This window comes from Aquila chrysaetos, chromosome 3 (genome assembly GCF_900496995.4).
Source record: "Aquila chrysaetos chrysaetos chromosome 3, bAquChr1.4, whole genome shotgun sequence".
NCBI classification, from domain to species: Eukaryota; Metazoa; Chordata; class Aves; order Accipitriformes; family Accipitridae; genus Aquila; species Aquila chrysaetos.
The window spans coordinates 10,621,413-10,638,611 of record NC_044006.1 but is presented as its reverse complement, the minus strand read 5'-3'; the positions used below and the strand labels follow the sequence as shown (position 1 = coordinate 10,638,611).

At 34.2% G+C, this 17,199-nt stretch overlaps 1 protein-coding gene across 6 annotated transcripts in view; it reads left to right on the top strand.

Moving 5' to 3' along the window:
• The window catches only part of NCOA3 (nuclear receptor coactivator 3), an 87,999-nt gene that overhangs the window by 39,509 nt on the left and 31,291 nt on the right, over positions 1-17,199 (top strand). For 3 of the 6 annotated variants that reach the window (XM_030007839.2, XM_030007835.2, XM_041122171.1), the window contains exon 3: positions 16,302-16,377. The gene's annotated coding sequence lies outside the window, so the exon portion shown is untranslated. Of the gene's footprint in view, positions 1-11,506; positions 11,595-14,781; positions 14,843-16,301; positions 16,378-17,199 lie in introns of all 6 variants that reach the window. The other 3 variants (XM_030007837.2, XM_030007836.2, XM_030007838.2) reach the window with 2 other exon arrangements.

Here is a 17,199-nt window from a genome sequence, read left to right as displayed (position 1 = left end):
AACATGGTAATGACAGTGAAATTTTTAAAGTACATTTCACTGTTTGGTGTGATAATGGTAGCATTGTAATCATTTTTCATATACACAGAATGATAAATTATATGTGGTTTCAAATGGGGGAACTGGAGAATGAACAGCTTTTAAGTGGACTCCACAGTAGATAGGGTTGGTTGACATATTTTTATCACATTAAAAGTAACATTTCTTAATGGAAAGTTCTGCCAATCTGATCCCTACCCCACCCTTTTATTGTACAGCTAGTGTTCCAAGACTTTGCTCAGTTTCTTGGGCTAATTCTGCAAGATACAATTAGAATTTTATAATGAGTGATTTACTAGAGCAGAAAATGTTCAAGTAAAATTGGACTGTAAAAATACAGAATTGGTAGTGGATATAAGAACAACTTTTTTTTTCCTTTCAGGTTCTTTTTGACTTGGTTTGAAGTTGAATGTGTCCATTTTGGTAGAAGGTGTATATTAGAGCATTATATGTAACTTTACCAGAAATTTTTGGAAATACTTCCATTAATTTCAGTGTGATGATGTTGTCTGTGTAACAGTACCCTTCTTTGGAAGTTAAAATTTGAGAACACTAAACTTTTGACCTTGGGTAGATGTTGCTATGTATGATGCGTTATATTCAGCTGGTGAAGTAAAAATTGCATTTTTCTGGACTCTAGTTTGTGGAAAAAATAGTGTGTATTGGGCTGCGATGCCTGACAGCTGACATTTATCAAGGGTAACATGAGCTTTACTCATTCTCACATTTTTAAGCAGCTTTCAAAGCTTTACATGTATACACATGTTCAGCATATGTCTTGCAGCTTTGAACATTTTGTTCTAAAGATGTTAACTCTCATTAAGATGAGGATCCAAACTATAAACCCATAATGATTTTCGTTTATCAAATTTAGTCACAACGTTAACATTTTGTAAACTGGCACTATAATGCAAAACAGTAAGAGTAATATTTAAAGCTTAAAAATACTTTTTCCCTATTAGGTGTTTTAGTGAACTTTAGACCAGGCTTTCAGTACATGGGATTGTTTTGAATGTATGATACTCTTTCAGAAGCATACATTTTCTAGAAATCATGAAATTAAATACAGTAAAGATGCTATTTCTTATTAGAATAAAATGCTAAAGCTTCTCTTTGAAAAAGAAAAAAACAGAAGATGCATTTTCTTTTCAGTGATGAGCAAACTGTCTGGTAGCCATTTTGATATCTTTGTAAACAGTTTGGGTTCATTGGCCAAATAATGAAAAATTTGTTCTACTTGCTTTAAATGTTGTAAAAATTATGTGATTGTCTTGAAATGTTCAAAACCCTGTATGTAATTATTCTTGCTTAATAATCCCCTTAAAGAGAGAATTGTCTGGAAGAAATTATTATTTTCATATTTGACAAATTTTCTGCTAGTCTACATAGTTTGCTGGTACATTTTTAGACTCATAGTTTCCTGTTACTTCAGTAACTCAGTGTAGTGCTAAACAGATCACACTGGTCTGATGCCAGGTAACTTGATACTGTAGGTGACTCCTAAAGATAAAACGTATGGGTATGAGTGTGATTGTCATCATTTCAATTGCTGATCAATGGTGTAAGGTACATTTCTTTCTCCTTACTAATATTCTTACTAAATACTTCATACTAACGTTACTAACATACCAAATACTATTAGTTTGTCACTTCTACATGGAAGTCATTTCAGATGACCTAAGAAATAATTTTCTTTCTTCTTTAAATAATATCCGAATTGCTAAAGTCAAAAGATAAATTAAGGTCTGAAGCCAGTCTGGAATTCAGACTTTGCTGGACCAGTTTGTTAAAAATTGGAGATTCAAGATGGGATTTCTTTGCTCCAGTTTGGAAGCAGCAGGGTTTTTAAACATTAGTTGATCTCGAACACTCTGAAGAGGCAGAATGGATTCACTGTATTTTCTGTGTTGTTTTGGATTGACGTCGGCCAAAATTGTGGTCATAATTGTAGCAGCCCTCAAATCCTCCCCATTTATTTGCTGAATTTAAAATGTGGAGTTACTTTTGTTGGATAATTTCAAGATATTACTAATGCATAACCAGGTATTAAAAGTCATGCAGGCAACAAACCAGTCAAAGTAAGATTACAATAGAAAATATGTCTCTTTCTTGAGCTTGTTGGTCTTGAAATAATCCATAGATTTTAACCACTGTCCTTAAAAGCTCTGCACACTCATTTAAATAAATGAGTGCATTGATTTATGACATTTTAAAATTTCAAATGTTAACAATAAAAATCTGACTTTGTTTAGTATTTTGTTTTGACTCATGAGAACCCTAAACTGATGTCTAGTAAAATTTTGTCTTGCAGACAAAATAGTGTAGTTGTGCCAGGATGATTGTTTTTAATTACTTGTGAATATCTGTATATTACAGGTAATTAAGAAGATCCATTTTTCTCTTTAGCAGTATCTCTTATAATTTTTTATGGAGTACTGGTAGAATGATGAGCAAATGGATCTCTTATGTTAACTTTTTCCCTTGTCAGACCATGTTTATATACTTTTATCCTGTAAAGTCTTTCTTCCATGCATCCCCCCCCCGTACACGTGCTCAAGAAAACTAGTATTTTGTGTACAGACACACATCTTTTACTGAGGAAAGCTGTTCTTATGTGACTTTTCTTGAGATATTTTGGGTTACTTTGTTGGAAATCCGTCTAATTTCTCTCTGGAATGACATACTGTGAACTTGGTGGTGGTGATGCTTTGGGGTTTTGTGGGGTTTGTTTTGTTTGTTTGTTTGTTTTTTTGTGGGTTTTGTTTTGGTTTTGTTTGTTTTGAACATAGCAAATAAGATATTTTTTTGTAGTGACTTGAAGCTTGTCTGTCGTTTCTTGGCTAGCCCCAGTTGTAGAATTACAATCTTTATTTCACAGTTGTAACACAGATATTGCCAAAGTGGGACTGATGGAGGGGCAAGCACATAAAGGTCTTAAAAGTGAGAAGCTTTCTTTCTGAGTTAGATTTTGGCATGCTTTCTTAATTTTATACGAGCTTAAAAATATGGTAAAGTATATGTTGGAAGGGAGCATATTTCTACTTGTAAAATTTTTGTTGCTTTATTTGTTCTTTTCCTTGTGAAGTAGCTGTAGGCATCATTGTGCAAAATGGTAGATGCTAAGAATGATTAAGGATATAAATCCTTAGTTTTAAAAAGCGTTTTGTAATAATAAAAATGGATGAGTAGCTTTATTTTTATCAGTGCTAGTCACTGATATTGAACAGCAAATTATAGTAGGGAGCATGGTGAAATCAGCATGCTGTAATAAAATCTGTTTTTGTGCCGTACTGTTGCTACAGTGATTGTATGCAAAACTCATTTTACTATTGTAAATGAGTGAAAGTCTTAAGTATGCTGCAGTATAGGTACAGTATTTGCAGTGTATTCTCTCATGGATTGCTTGATTAATTGTAGATAGCTTTTCTACTTTCAGATATTTCACAGATACATGTTCATTCACTTACAATCAGTCTAGAAAAGGAAGGAGGTGATTAGCACACAGGTTACTTTTGAATATGTTGGCCAGACTGTATTATCATCCCCTGGTTAAGGAACTTGAACATCTATTGCACAAATGTTTGTGTTTACCTACATGGTAAAATGTATCAGTGTTACTATGCCACTATTTTTACACTTTTGTCATTACAGTGGCTGAACATTTGCTCTAAGTAATTTATCTAATATTAGGGTGTTTTAAGTCCAGTTACTTTGTTCTGAGGTATGTGTAATGTAGATATGCTGTTTTATTGGTATAATAATGCTAGTAAGTCTTCCCATGTAAACAAGTCTGTAGTTTTGAGTTTTACAGATCCTTTCTATGCATAGTTTCTCACAATGGACTGATGGTCAAGCGCTTCTCTTTGTTCATTTCTCTAAAATACATTTTTTTCTAGGTTCATTTGCTTATTTTTGTTTGTCCATAACTTAAATAATTGTAATATATATTTTCTTGAAGCAATTTTGACAATTAGAAGTCACAGGTAATGTTGTAGTTTTTAATATTAAAATACTTCTTAGTTAATATAGGAAGGAAAACACAATTGCTTTTTCTTCACATTTGTATGTCTCTGTTGCAGGCTGCAATATTGCCAGGTTTTTTTTCAGATCTCATTATATTTGCTCTTTCTCTTCAAACCCCAACTGTGACAGCGACATGACTAGCAAAGCATCTCATTTTTCATTTAAAAAGAAAAACGGATTCCATTCCCTCAGCACTGTAAAAGAAAATTTGAAAATATCAGCAGTTTACCTTGAAGTCTGACTGAAGAAAATGGAGAAGCAAGGAGCTGAAATCTAGAAGCCACTTTTTTTTTTTTTTTAAAGGAGAGAAAACATGAGTTTTAATTATACATAGTTTAAAGGGGAAATAAAAAAACAACACCAAAAACCTGAGTTGCACAATTCAAGGTTTTACTGAACTCTCTTCACTCCTTCTTTTTCATTGACCTCTGGCTCATAAATGGTTGAAGCTTTGACTTTTAGAATATATTAGATGTTCAGAATGATAGCACCATGTTTATCCCACTAGTTTTTCTTAGGCTTAATCTATTACTAGGGAAGCTTCCTGATAAAGCTCTGTCAACAAACCTTAGTAAAATCACATTTCATACTGGCAAAAAAGTCTCTATACAAGTTCCCTGAGTAAAATAGGTTATATGGGTATATTTTTGCCAGTGCATTAAAGCAATTAAAATAGTAAAAAAAAAAAAGTCTTTTTGCAAGTTTTAACAAATGTAAAATGACAAGATACATTAGATCAATCTGAGGATCACAGGTCACACAGTAATTCTGTGCAATTTTCTTTTTTTCCTCGAGTAAGCTTTCCCTGTTCAGAAGTCATGCCCTGTTGGCTGTTTTTCTGCGGACTTTATTTATTCATGTGCTCAGTGGTATTATTCTTTAGCATAGCTTCTACCATCTTACTATGGATAGAAGTCAGTCAAGGCGTGAATGTCAGATTCACTGGTCCATAGCTCCTGAGAGACCATCTAGATTCCTTTATGTCAGTGGGAGCTACACTGGTCACCTGCCAGTCCTCTGATACAGTTGCCATTTTTAATGACAGATTGTGCAGTTTGGCCAGCAGTTCTGAAGATTCACATTTGAACCCCTTCTTGGATGAAGGGTATCCTGGTAACTGACCAACACCTCGTGTGTCTGTTTAGTTTAATTCTTCCTCTGTAATTCCTTAAAATTCATTTTGCTTCTCCAGCCAGTTTGCTACAAACAAATGCTGGAAATGGGAATCTCTCCAGTATCTTCAGTGGTGAAGGCCAACATGAAGAGATTTTCAGAGCTTTGGCTTTATCCTCTCTGAGTGCCCATTTTATGCCTTTGCCATGAAGGGGTTCACTGTCTCCCTGGCTGGCTTCCTGCTACTGAAGTGTTATTTAAACATCTTTTTACTATTAGTTGGAGTTCGGTGCAAGGCACTTCTCTCATTCTTTTTTTAGTCCTGTATTTCCTGTTTACATTCAATTTACCATGTTCTATGGGTGTTTCAGTTCTTCCCATGTAGACGAGCTTTCCACTTTTTAAATACTAACCTTTTCCCTGTGGTATCCCCCTTAACCTTCTTATAGAGCCATATAGGGTTTTTTTTGATGTTTTTGTTCTCTGCTCCAAAAGCTGTGTAGGTGTAGCAGCTATTATCCAGAATTCACTTGAGAGCCAGCATCTTTTTTGTCTCTCCCTCCCTCACTATTGTCATCACAGTACAGTCATACAGTGACAGTGTAATCACTTTTCCATCTTGAGGGCTGGGGCTGTGTGGTGATGTCCTCACATATCACTAGAGATGTGTAAATTAATATTCCACACTGCTTCTGAGCTGCGTATTGTTTTTTTAAACACAACTAACTTTATAGAATACTACTGTCTTTGAGAATTTCTTTGATTTGTGTGCACAAGCATTAACTGATTAATGTGCTGACTTCCTTTTCCTTTTTTTTCCCTGTTAAGGAAAAAGATATTTGGTTTTAATACTTTGAACTGGAGCTACAAATGATGTGATATAATGAAAAAATAAATATAATATTGTAATGTTCTAGAAATTTTAGAATATATGTGTCATGCAGTCTGTATGTCTTTGTTTAATGTGGAAGAGTGTTTTGGCAGGATTCCAAGTAGTTTTGGAAATTAAATCTTCACTCAATTCATATAATGTAACTCAAGACTTCTAAGTTTTAAATTTTAAATTTAAATTTTAAAGAGCTGGGAATTTGCAGTGATTGTAATACTCAGTCTTTTTAGTGTGCCAATGTGTGTTCCTAATAAAAAGTCATATTAAAAATGAAGCTTAGGATTTGAAAGGCCTTTTTGAACTTATAGTAGATGTATTCAAAACCAATTAATTTTAGTAGTACTCCTTTTGGCCTTATAAAGATGCCCTAAATACTATGTCAAATTTGGAATGAAATTTAGAAAGTCTTCTATGTTTTAATCTATGAACATCAGGTGAGTTCTAGTAAGATTTTGATCTTTTTTTGTTTTCTGCTTTCAGTATTTCTCTAAGGTTCTGATCTACTTTCTGTGATGGACAGGCAATAATATTTCTTGAGGTCCATAGAAATGCTAGGCTTTATTTGTTCCATGGATTTGCCCTTTTGTTTGATCACTTTTATAAAACGTGTCCATCATACCTAGCTGGTTACTTTTTCTTCTTCTCCTGCAAAGACTCGTGTTTTCTTTTCCTGTTTCTCTGTTTCAGTCTGTTTCATGGCTTCTGCCTGATTCTTCTAAAAACTGAATTCAGTTAAGAAATCCAGCAAGAAATAGACTAGTTTAGTTATGGCACATAATGCTTCCTAACTGCATTTTACAGAATTATTCACATCTTCATGTTACAAACAAAAAAGGCTTGGTAGCCTTCCTCCCCCACACCCTCCATTATAGCTGTATAAGGCGTCTATTGTCTCCATTCATATTGAGATGTCACAGATGTGTACACTCTTCTGGGTTCTTTTCTCTCTTGCAGCTCTAATGACCACTACTCCTTTGATTCCTTTCTCAGGCAAATTGGCTTAGGCTATACAAAAAGAAATTTGGGTCACAAATAATCTTTAAATTATTCTACTTGAGTGAGAGGAAGATTTAGCTGACTGTGTATTTGTATATACCGGAAATTTATGGCAAAATATGGCAAAATTAGTTTCCTCCAGCAAATACTATTTTGTCATCTCAGAGATCGCTGACTTAAAAATATCACCAAGGGAGTGTGCAGTTTTAGTGTGAAATACAAGTGTGCAATTGGAAAAGTTTTAAAGCTGTATTTATGCTTTTTTTTCTAGAGATTAAAATCAGGTGTGTTCAGCTGTACTGTTAAGACAACTAGGAGTATTAGGGATGACTAATTTTAAATAAATACTTTTATGTATTTTAATTTCAAAATGAATATAGGTATTTTTGTTCTATTTTGAGATTAGCTACCTCAATACCAGGTTTCCTGTCTGTCAGGACAGTGAATTTAGGGTTTAGCTCTAAGGATGATGTAGCTTTTTTTGAAGTACCTGGAACCCTACATGTGTTGTGAGTCATGGCTCTCTACACTGAGGTGTCATGGTAGGCAATTTGTATTTGCTGATGGACCATATCAGTTGCACAGATATGCAGATGGTTGAGTTGGTCAGGCAATAGCAGTGATTTTCTATTCATTAAGAATGATTTTTCTGCAAGCAAACAAATTCCTTTTTTACGTGCTCCTCAGATATGCTATTTGTGTGTAGGAAAAGCAAGCATTTACAGAAACAGGAAACTACTTTGTGCTTTGCATTACATCTCAACTGTCTTGTACCAACTTCCTTTTATGGTTGGCTGCTTTATTTTCCAGTTAAAACTAACATTGTGTTTAAAGTATATTAGCAGGTCACAGTCTTCATCACTTCTGTAGGCTGAGTTTTGCCTGTTGTCTAGTCCTATTTTTTTAAGTGAAAAGCACTCAAAAGGTAAAAAATCCACAGATACAGCATCACTTCTAGTTGTTTACAGGACGCTGTGATTAAATCTAAACATGTTAGCTAAGTTATTTAAGCTGCTTCTCATTGTTGTTTGTTGTTTTGTAATAACAATACTATTCCCTCAAATATTTGTGCCCTTGAAAATGTTGTGTATTTCAGCTGGCTGCAAATTCATGACACAATGGCCACACAATTTATGACATGCTTTTTTAAGAGGGTAATCAATGCTTCTGTCTAGTACTAGAGGCTTGGTAGTGTGGGATGGTATGTTTTGTAGAACTGGCTTTGAGTATTTAAGAAGAGGGACAGAAATTACTGTGAGCATGTTTTGGGTGGCTTGTATTCCAGCTCATCTGCTGTGGACCCAGAGCACTACTGGCAAGGCTTATTTCTCTCTATTAATTTATTTGTGTGTAACTCTGGTACTAATACCAAAATCTGTCTTTGAAGCATCATAAAAACTGGAACCAAAATATTTCATTAAGCATTATGTTGTGTTGCTTTCTTGCTATTTGTGCAATGGAACTCTTGAGAGATTGGAGTTTTTCCAAGGTTAATATCAGAAACTAATTTGTTAATTGTGTAACAAATTGTGTTTTTAGAAATTCAGAACAAAAGATTGTTGTCTAGACACTAACATAAAAGATTCTTGAAACTGCAGCACTGGATTGCATACTTTGTAGACCTAATTTTGTGTTGTTCATAAAAGTGAAAAGTTTGCTTTTTGGTAGTCAGAATCAAAGAGGCTCTTTTCTATTGATGGCCAGGACACTGCAGTAAATTTTGAAGTTGATGTATTTAATGTTCAAGCATTTTCGCTTCAGAGGTCTTTATGTTGAGTGTAACAACTTGCCTCACTTGGTCAGTTTGACTGAAAATGGTATTTTTTGTAGCATCCATACAACAAAAGGTTAGCTTTATTAGGATTTTGTAGTATCTGCCAGGAGACAATTCTATTTTACCGTTCCCCAGTACTTCCACAAAGGCAAAATATGACCGAGCCATGTAGAAATATTCAGAAGTACCAGGACTGTTCTTTTCAAGTGTTTGCAGTTTCCAGCTGTTGATAAACTTTTGTGCTTCTTAATAACTTGTGATTATTCAAGTGCTAGGAAATGGCAGATGAAGTGAACAGGCTGATAGGCTAAATATATGGTGGGATGATTAATGACAGTGCCGTTTAAGACACATAAGCATCAACTAGATCACATCTGATCTCCCAAGATGAACAGTTGCCCAAAGTAGAACCGGGGAAACAAAACTATGATTAGAGCATTGCAAAAATTCTAGATTGCTTATAGCTTTTAATTGAGAGATTTGTTTTTTTAATTGAGAAGCTTGCTTTTTAAATATGCAAATATAAAAAGAATAGTTAGAATGTTTTTTTTGGCTGTGCAATTCCAATTAAAAAATATTGTTGCTCTGCAACTTGACACTTGAAAGCATTTACTACTTCACATGAGCACTTTTTTTAAAAGCCAATCTCCATACCTACTGAATTGATGAATACTTTCAATTCACATACAAGATTCAAAGACTAAATTGGAAATACTGGGGATGAACATTCATTGCTAGTAATAGCTGTAGAAAATCCAACAAATTCATCTGTTTTGAATGCTTTTCTGAGGATTGTAGAATCTCAAAAGCTGGCATCTACTTGGTAGAGACCACATGTCAGAAACTCAGTGTGTACAGTAAATGTTTCATTCTATCAAAACCAGTCAGTTTTTCCCCTTGTCTGAAGGCATTTTGGTATTGTTAGAGATTTTGATCCAAATGTAAAATGACTTCTGTCTCTAAATTTAAGCTTGTAATGGACAGGCTTTTACAAGGAAATTGCTGATATTTTGCCCAATTTTTAACTGCTGCTTTGGAAAACTCTGATTTTGAGCTGTTCTCATTCTAAATGTGTTTTATATAAAACTGTGATCTATGTAAAATGAGTAAGATTTTGGCATGATAGGGTGTGCTTCAATTATAACAATGCCATAGCGCTAAATGAGTTAATGCTAATTGTAATACTATAGTTCTGTTCAAGTTGTCTCTCTAGAAATCCAGCAAGTAGTCTTTGCTTCCATGAGACACTGTCAGGTTAGAGTGGCAGAACAAAAAAATTGCATACATATAATACATAAAAATGTGTGTGAACCCATTCAGAGTCTCAGGAAGGAGAATGGACTTGTTGATGGCACATTCAGAGCTTCAGGAAAGGAAATGAACTTGTTGATGCCTTGGAGAGGGATCACGTGTATTTAGTGAAAAACTCAGTTTAGTTGATTACATTTCCTGTTTTCACCAAGAACTTAGTAAGTACTCTCTGCTTTTGAAGTGTCAGTGTATAGCTACCTCAAAGAAAATGATAGTTGTTGCTACTGAAAACTTGCAGATTGAATTCTTACTATATTGAAACTATGTTTGGGAAGTTGCTTCCTCCCTTTTAAGGGAGAACTAATTCCTTAGTCATTGTTAAATTAAGGTAAGAGCTTTTGTATGTTTATCAGATCACAGAGGAAAAAGTCTCTGTCACACTGTTATCTTACAGGAGCTACTGTATTCTGCTAAAAAACCCCCACCGAAACCCACCCATATTTATGTGTGCTTTTGTTCCTATAAAATACAGTTCTCCCAATTATGTAAGTTGTGCCATGAATCCCATCTAATATCTACTAGTAGATAGTGTTTTGTATTAGCATTTGATATGATCGTTGCTTAGTTTCTGGCAATCATGCCTTTGCATTGGACTTTTTCTTTATAGTGGCGGTGATTAAGTTTTTAATGAAAAGGTAATCACATTATTGTAATGTGTAGTAGTCAAAGTTGTGTAAGAATTGAAGTCATATATTGATAAGGCATGAAAATAAGCTTTTGTCAGGTAAGTTAATATATCCACTTAAAAACAAAACATAAAAAGTAGAAGTGATTAAAAATAAATAAATAATGTTTTCAGCTTTATATGGTCAAACTGATAGTTTCATCTTCTAAGGCTCTTAATTGATGTCCTTTTCTAATTTAGAGAGATTTTGTACTTTGGACTAATCTTGAAATAATTTAGGATTATGTAATTCAATTTTAAGAAATTATGTGACTTTTTTCAAATTTAATTCCTAATTAAACTGACATTGCAATATGTATAGATGCATTGATACAGCTTGCATTCTTCTTACTAACCTGCGGATTATGTCATGTGTCAAATGGCATGGAGTCACTTATGAATTACGTGTATATAGAGCTGGAAAGTAATTCTGCAATACTGTTATGTTGGTATTCTCTTGTGACCTCTGTCAAGGGTATTTTATCTTGTAAATGGAACACTTTTAATATAAATTTCCTATTTTTTTAGAATTTTATTGCTGTTAGTAATAGTAGAGAGGTTTGTACACTGGTCACAGTACAATCTCTTTCCATAGTACCAACTGTTTTTGACAAGGATGATGGGAAGAAGTGTTTTCCACTTTTAGATCTTCATTAAATATTAATAAAAAAACCTAAGCAGACCATGTGTATTTCAGCCAGCTACTGACTTGCCTGAGTTTCTTCTGCTGTTAAAGTGTCTGGATGTATAGAAAAGAATGGTGATGTTCTGTGGTTTCTTACCAGGTAAGTAGTTAAGTCCCATTATAGTAGCCCAGACATCACATCCTGTTCCTTTCTTTGTGGTATTTGAGCTAGGGATTTTTTCTTTCTCTTTCTCTATATATTTATTAAATTTTTAATTATTTTTTTTAATAACTCTTTACTAACTCTTCCAGATACAAGCCTGTAAGGGCTTACCTATGTTAAAAACATTCTAAAACACTCAAACTGGTGCCATCAGCTGTATTGAAAGCCCAGATTACCTCTTCCAGTACAGTGGCTTGAAAATTAGTCAAGATTAAAGGCCACCTCCAATATTTTTTGCCCTGCTGTGTTGAGCATACCAATTCCTGTTAGCAGTGTCATGCAAGTAGGTGGTGTGGCTGCATCATGCCCAATTGCCTTTTACTTACAAGAACTATATCCTGACAAACACATCTAGCCAAATAAGTTCAGTACCTTTTCACATCTGGGTTATGAGGGCAGCAGTTGTTCTGAGTGTGTAATGTGGCTCACATGTCTTTGGACCTGTGATGAGGTGCAGTAACCACTTTACCACAGTGCTTTGTGCACAAGTTGACAGGTGAGAAATCTTTACAAGTGTTCGGCAGTGTATGGTGAAGGATAAAGGCATAAGGATAAAGACTAGTCTATTTTATAACAGTGAGTTCGCTGGAGCCGCCCTTCTCTCTTTCATACATTTTGTTTGTTGTAACAGGGTCCTATATCTATTGCTGTGACTGGCAAACAGGGATGTATAGGAAACAATTTAACAAGTAATGACATTCCAAAAATAGAGTACGCATTATTTATCAGAGGAACAGGAGACACGCTCAGTGTTACACTTTTGACCATCCTTTAACTGAAAGTGTCCTGTCATTTTAATACATGCAAAGTGAACAAGGCTCAAGTTAATTGTCATGTCTGAAAAATAGCTGAGGAGTGCATAGTGCTTACTAAACATTGCAGGGGAATTGGTAAATGAAACCTGACAAGGCCTGAAAAATTATAGTCTCCCTAAGACGGAATGTATAATATAAAAAGGATGTGTGCTGAGTTAAGATTATTTAACATGTTGCAACAAGGTGTGCTTCATTGGCTACCAGATTATAGATGGCAACTTTTTTTTTTTTTTTTTTTTTTTTAAACTGACAGCCCTGATTCAGTGAAGTCTCTAAATCATTTATAATCTGGTAAATGATCTTTTTGGCTGAGGGGGGGGGGGGGTGGGGGAAAGAAAGAGTGGAGAATGATCAAATGCGTATGTTTTGGAACATTATTTTATTAGTTATTGTACTGATGGAAGTGCTAGATTAGGATAATGATGTATCAATACAATTTACAATATAATTTGCTGTTTAGCTTCATAACGTAAGTATAGCTGCTTTAATCTTAAAATATAAGACTTTTTAGTAGTACTAAAAACTACTCTTTTTAGTAAAGAGTAGTTACAATACACCAAAACCTCTTTATTAGCTCAGTGTACTTGAGCCTCATTATCTGTTTCAGTAGTTTGTTACATTGTACTTTCAGATCCACAAAGCTGTAGTTAAGGTTCAGTGGCATTTTTTTATCTGCTGCGTTTTTCCCCTCCCCCAGAGCTTTAAAAATGTTGGCTTTATGTACTGCAGTTTGAAGTGTAGTGTATTGTATTTAATTTCTTTTTTTAAACGGGCACATTATTTATCTCTAAAACATTTAAGGAGGATTACAGATACAATCCTTTTTAATGTCTTCTTTCAAAAAGTGACCACTGTGTTCACCATATCTGGCACATTTGACCATGAATATATATGTATATTTTTAACCTTAAAAACAGTGTAGCTTTAGGTCTCTGTCTTATTGTTGTTGTCTGTGCCACAGGCAACAATATGGCTTGTCACTTAGCTATCCCATCCAAATGCTAATGTAATCTTTTTTCTTTTATGTGTTTTAAAAATTGGATCCAAAAGTGGACTGTATGTACACTTAAATTTGGTAGCCAGGCTATGCTGGATGCCCAGGTTTTTTATGGTGTAAACTGAGTATCTCTGTAGCTCATCCTGAAAGTGGGGAAATCAGTTGAAGGTCACTATGTTGAGCTCATTGAGATCAAAAGATGCTGAACGATGTTTTTGTGTGAGCACTCTTGTTTTTTGGTTGAGCAGTTTTTAGACAGGAAATATTATGCTCACGTGTTGAAAGTGGTACTGGTGTGGTGAGAGCTGGTGGAGAAACTGACTGCACAGCCCCAAATGCCAGGCTTTTTAGAACAATACTGTCTCTGAGACTGGCAATTGCATAGTGCACAAGTGTGCTTTGATACAGGCACTCTAATAAGCTAAACTAATTCATGTGAAGCAGAACAGAAACCAATGTTGAAATAAAATATATTTTTGTATTTTAAAAGTTAAGAAGTTGGCTATTATCTCTGTACTCAGAAGAGGAAGCATGTAGCTTTAGAGTAGGGATACAGAGTTGAATGGTCAACTTTCAATATGTAAAAGTTCAGGCTCTCATTAGCAGGAAAAGACCAAGTATTATTGAAAAAGAGGGACGTATTTTATTTTTTCATGTAAATGTCGTAGATGATAACAATGTAATGACTTATTTGATTATAAAATTTTAATATCCTGTTTTATTTATAGTGATAGTGACTTGAGGTCTAATTTACTTTTGATATATGGCAAAATGTTACTGTAGCATATTTGGTGTTAACTTTTTGTTTGGTTTACTGGGTAGGGTTTTCACCTGACTTCAGGTTGTGTTAATTTCACCCTGCTTCGTAGAACAGCATTTAGAATATCTGTCTAGGTTGCCCTGCCAGTTGACTGTTCTCATAGGATGGTCCTCTGCAGTGTTTGGCCAGACGAAATTAGTGCAAATGCTACTCTAGATGCTTTTCTAACCCTTCAAGAGCCTTCAGATTATTCAGAAGGTTATTTTTTACTTACTTTACTGCAGTACTTCTTTGAGAAGTTGTATTCCATCTTCTGTTTAAACAGCTCAGATATTGACATCCATGGAATGAATATTTACTTGAGAGGAATATAGAAGGAATATTCTAAAACTAATTTAAATAATGTTAAGATTTTTGTGTGGTCTTCAACTTCGTTATCAGGGTTCTTCTCTTTTCCCTTGCACTGCCAGTCATACAGAATCCTTTTGATACTTGTGGGTATTGAATCTTCCACCTTCAAGTGATTTTGTGCTGTTCATTTCTCCTGCATAGGTCAGCTTCTCAGTGAGACTCTTGTTTGTGATTCTGTTGAACTGCTTCTGTTCTTGCACAGGTGTATATCAAGCTGTTGTAGAAATTTAAGGACACACCCCCCCCCCCCCCCCCGCACATCAAACTGAACAGTGAATGTAATTTATGCTACCTTTTTGTTTCATAAATTCTGTCCAGTGGAGACATCAGAAAATAGCCCTTGTTGGGTATAAGACCATCCCAGGGAAGCTACATAGCAAGCTATCACTGCATGTAGTATAGGTCAGGTCTAGTATTTTTACAGAAATGAACAGCTGAAGGATTTAATTTTCCATGATGTCCAAATGTTTCTGATACTGCATCTTAAGATTTCTTAGATTTTTCTTCTTTTTTTTTTTGTGGTTTTATTCTGGTTTCCATGATTAGCAGAGGTTGATTTAGCATAAAATGGTGTTATAGAAGTCTTTAATTAGGAGACAATTTACTCGTGATGCTTACTCTTACGTGACCACATTGTCAATCAACCTTCTAATTGGTAATTCCGGTTCATATAAATAAAGCTACAATCAGTATTGTCAAAGGGATGGTTAAAACAGCAGATGAATGCACATGCAACCAGTTGATATGAAAAGCTTCAGTTTAATTTCTTAAGAAATGAGCTACTTGAATAAAACTCCTTTACCTGCCTGCTAGTGATTACCTATTAAGTAGTCTGGGTAGAAGTATCAATTTTGAAACTCTTGATTTTGGATAGGACTATGGTGTGCGCTTACATGTGAATGTCTCATAAATATTTCCCAAGAGCAATTTATTTTTCTAATTAGCTTGAACAGCCTCTGCTTTACGTAGTGCTTTAAGCAGTTTTCAGTAAATCAATTCAATCACACAGCTGTTGTTTAAAACTTTTCCTAAGTTACTGTAATTCTCTGTAGAGACCCAGAATCTCACTAATTAGTACACTTAATCATACCTTGTACAAAATGCATGAATATATGGATTTAATCATTCCTAGAATTTCATAGAAAAACAGAGTAACAGAAACCTGAGTGTTCATAGCTCTGAAAACAGTTTGCTATTCTCATATAATAGTTATGTACCAAGCAGTGTGTACAGGCTGACATAGAGTGGCTACACACTTAATTTTTACTTGCCAGTCATAACTTTACAAAATAATTAAATTGGGGCTGCAGCTTTTTATATTAAGGTTTAAAAGTTACTAAGATCAAACATCTACAACAGTTTCATTATTTCTTCCAAAGTAAAAAAACCCCAAACATTTAAAACAAATATGTTTAGTTCTTATGTGAAAGGAAATCTAGCTTACTGGGTGGCATTTGTGATGTTAAGATTCAGACTTTTGAGCTGTTTAGCATATAGCAGAGATGGCAGTTAGTTACAGTTATTATAAGTGAGTTTTAAACTCATTTAACATTAAAATATTTCAATATTGAGTGTTTACTTTTTTGGTAAGATTATTAATATTAGATGAAAAAATCGAAAAGCAAGCACTTATTTAAAGTACAGCCTTTTTTGTTTTTCAGGATGTGACTTAAAATGACTTCTGATTCTGAAGGTCCTCTGAAAAATATGCTGTGCTTGAATGTTTGCTAAGTACAAGTAAGTGACTGATTTCATATTGGGACTATATGTACCTGAATAGTTAACTGCCTTACCATTTTTAAAGCTACAATTTACAAATTGCTCATGTAAATATATAAGAAGCATGTTCTTAAAAAGAAGAAAAGAGGGGGAGGGAAGAAAGAAGAAGAAAAAACCCTTACTTCACTACTGCCACAAAGTGAGTTTTCCGTTTGGTTTCTTGTGAATGCTTATCTATGTAAATGGGAGTATCAGTTGTTTCTGTGGTCAGTCTTATAACAAAAGAATGTTTGCATAGTTTCAAGAATATTTTGAACCAGAAGTTTCACTGGAAAGCTATCATACTTTTTATATATATATTTGAGGGAAATATAAGTTTGAAATTACAAATTTTCACTAAGAATACGGAGTTGCTGAATGGAATGTCCTCTAGTTTTATTTATAACAAACAAGATTTAAATATTTGGGGCTTTGCTTAGCATAAATCAGTTTATTACAATTTGCATCTTAAAAACTGTGACTTATGTCTTGGTTTTTAGAAAGGAGGATTATATTTAATATTTTAACATTATATACAATTTAAAAAATTGCAGACCATCTTCATGATTCATTGAAAAGGACTGGTTTGATTTACTTCTTCTTAATTGGATTATTCTGGGGAATGCTAAAAGCCAATTTATACTTTTTCCCAAGTGAATTTTTCAAACAAGAAATCAACTCAGACAGAAAAGCTTCCAAGCTTGCAAGATATCATAAGTACATATATTTCGTATAGGAAAAAGTTGATGGTTTCATGGGACCAAAGAAGAGTTTAAAATGTTTTTATGCAAATAATATGAT